The sequence below is a fragment of the Leguminivora glycinivorella genome, chromosome 22 (genome assembly GCF_023078275.1).
Source record: "Leguminivora glycinivorella isolate SPB_JAAS2020 chromosome 22, LegGlyc_1.1, whole genome shotgun sequence".
Taxonomy (NCBI): Eukaryota; Metazoa; Arthropoda; class Insecta; order Lepidoptera; family Tortricidae; genus Leguminivora; species Leguminivora glycinivorella.
The window spans coordinates 13298147-13301600 of NC_062992.1; the positions used below are offsets into that span (position 1 = coordinate 13298147).

At 36.5% G+C, this 3454-nt stretch overlaps 1 long non-coding RNA gene across 1 annotated transcript; it reads left to right on the top strand.

Moving 5' to 3' along the window:
- The first annotated feature begins 404 nt into the window (after window positions 1-404).
- Window positions 405-2814, top strand: LOC125237906. The gene is made up of 4 exons (XR_007178384.1): window positions 405-921; window positions 1384-1521; window positions 1966-2102; window positions 2559-2814. It is a non-coding gene; the product is annotated as an uncharacterized LOC125237906 (long non-coding RNA).
- The last annotated feature ends 640 nt before the right edge of the window (window positions 2815-3454 follow it).

Genomic DNA, 3454 nt, shown 5'->3' on the forward strand with positions numbered 1-3454 from the left:
AGTGCAGTGCATTCCAACTTTCATTATCATTTAATATGTTATCTTTTATTCGAGATACCGTTAGTACAAACTCCGTGTTAAAAAAATTGAATAAATATGAAAAAATTAAAAGTATCAAAACTATTTGTCAGTTATTTCTTAATTGCATTGCATGCATATTTTACGTAAATGAATACTTCTTTAAATATACTTACTAATAAATGAGACTAATTACTAGGAAATCAAATCAAAATAGGCAATTTCGTATTAAATACCACACAAATAAATGAAATAAATACCTCGTTCTCAAAGTATTGCTTTTATACAATTTTGTAAGGATTGTAGCGAAAACGAAAAAGTAGTGGTAAAACATTTAAGTTGGTAACCCTGACGCCCCTTGTGATGTGACGCCACGAACAGCCGCACGCACACCAGTCCGCCATCTTTCTTACCTTTTTGATTGTTGACTTCATGACTTGTAAATTTTGTAATTAGTTTTTGCCGACGTCCACCGTGCCGTTTTTTAAGTAATTTTTGGTATTTTACAAATTGTGTTACTTTAGTGGACACGTGGAGACATGGACGCTGACTGTTGGAAGAATTCGTCAATTCAGACTGGCGCAAAGAGCTATCAGGGCGCGATGCCAGGAATTTCATTGCGAGACAGAATTCGAAATGAGGATATTCGCCAACGCAATAAAGTTACCGACATTGCAAAAAGGATTAACTCAAGTGGGAATGGACCGGCTATATTTTTCGCAGAGATGACGATCAATGGGGTCGCCTAGTATTGCTGTGGAGACCTAGCCTGGGTGGCCGAGGTGGCGGGAAACCACGAGCAGATGGTCGGATGACATCAAAAAAGGGCAGGGCCCACCTGGCACAGAACCGTCACATATAGAACGGAGTGGAAACCCACGGAATGCAGACCAGGATTATATAGTAAGTATTTTGTTTCTTAAGTTTTGTATGGATTCTTTGAATGAAATGAGTTCCATCGAGTTAACTGCACTTTGCGTTAGGCGTCCATGTGTTTTATTCTTAGTGCCAGGCAGGCAAGCATGGGATGGCCTAATGTTTTATCATTTATCGCACGACCATGCTTGCCTGCCAGTTCTGGTTATTTATTGATTTAGGTCGAGTTTGTTTGTTTGGTTTAGTTTTTAGTTATTTAAAAAATAAAATGCCCTAGGTATGCTGATCTAGGCCTAATCAAGCCAGCAGCAGCGGGACATGTTGCCCGCTCTAACGTTATCCTGTTAATTAGATTATATGAGATAGATTAGATAGAATAAATTTTATGGTATGAGGAGAAAACCATTCAAATCTAATTGAAACTAACTACTTCTACTTGTGTAAATATATTAATGATGCTGATTTATTCAACTAATTTTATATTTTCAGCTTTAGGTATGAGTTTGTTACTTTTGCTCATAATAACATGGAGTATGTCACAGCTGCTCCACGGGCTGCATTGAGGGGCAACAGGAGCGAAAATGTTAAAATGGAAAGGAGCTCCCCCTTTCAATTAGGGAATCTTAGGTAATATACTATTGTTCTTTATTTGCATACCATATAATTTTTACAATATGTACATATTTGGACCCTGAAAAGGGTATAGCAAAAATCTCTTACTAGTTTGTGTTATTAACTAGATTTATAGTATAAAAGTTGAGGTTCCACTCTCAACTGTTTCCTCCTCTAAAACTTAATCAATCAGGATGAAATTTGAGGATTTGAATAATAATGAAATAATCTGTGTCGTACCGTTTGGTTTTTTTGGCTAATTGTTGACCCATTTTGACTATCCTACGACAGTCCGACACATATATAAATGATAATAAATATAATAATCTGTGTTGAAAAAACCAGGGAGGAAATAGTCGAGAGCTTTTGTATGGAGAATTAACCCCTGCTGTAGTAAATCGCCCGTTTCTGCTGAAGTAATTATGGATTGAATAACACTGACTCTCTTTTCTCTTTTAGGATATGCTAAGGCAAACAGAAGGAGGCAAGGAACGGGACTGCATCAATTGCTGTCTGGAACCAATCTTGTGGGATGACTTCTGGACAGGGAAAAACAATTTCATCATCTACCCTAATACTGACGAATGTTCTAAAACGTAAGTACTTATGAACCCTTCATAAAGGGCAATGTCCATCTTTTATTACAAGCTTTTATTCAACTTGCCTTGTTAGTGTGTTAGTGTTAGTTTGGGTCAAAACGTAGAAGCTAAATTTGACCCACTTCCCGGTTTTCGATTGAGCTGAAATTTTGCATGCATATGTAAATCATGTGACAATGCAATATTATGGTATCATGGCGCTGATCTGATGATGGAGCAGAAAGGTGGTCATAGGAACTTTGTTATGAAACGTCGTATCCCCATTGAGTAAAAGGGGTTTTTAGAAACATCTCGGAGAGCAGTAGACAACTGTTGAAAGAAAGGTACAGTCGGCGATAAAAAAGCTTGTGCCAAAAATGATGTTTTTGCAAAAGACTTATTCATATGCGTTTAGTACAAATTGATTTAAAATAATATATCTAAAGGTTTCCTAACATTTTATAAATTTTACAGGTGCTGTAAGGCAGACATTTCCAAATGTAACGGAGGAAAGTTTCGAGACATGTAATGGTTTCAACACGCTGCTGAGACCCAACTCAAGAGACGTCAGTTTGTACTGTTTAGTCCATTCTCTATTGGGCATGCTTGTATTGAGAGGTATATATATTGGAGTATAGACATGATGTTTGGTATGAGTATTATATACATCCTTTTGAGTCAAATAGGACCGGTAGCCACTTTGAACTCCGTGTCCGAAAGGGTCAAAGTATGGAGCTCCTATTTTGAACTTTCGAGTCAAGTTTGGTGTCATTTTTAAACAGTTCGCTTCGTTTTTAAATTGAAGAAGATTAAAAATCACAGTAATATTATAAAGGCAAAAGTTTGTGAGCATACCGTGTTTGTTACTTCCTCACGCCACGCCCAAGTGCCTTAACAAATATTATTTATAAAATTAAGTATGGAGGAAGTACGATATACCCTAAGTTAACACGTCGCTTCTTCTTGATCGTGGGTAACACTCGGGGCGCAGTATAATGATTATTAAAAATCTTTATGCTGTCCCCTATGCTGCGATGGCGATCGTTGCAGTACTTTCAATATTTTTTACATCAAATATTAGAATCATCAAAGATTACTAATAAAATAGGCTTTTTAGAAATATTTTTTAAAAATCATGATTAGTATAAAAATACGGAAATATGAGGATTTGTTTGCATTTCGTGGCTACTAAAAATTCATTATTAATAAATATTGTGCTATATTTTGCTATGGAACCCTAAAAAAGTAGTTACATAAAAATGACACTAAAATTGACTCAAAGCTCAAACTAATCGGCCAGAATTTTTTTCTGAGCAGCAGGAGCTCCATACTTTGAACCCCTCTCCCCCCTTCGGACACGGAGTTCAAAG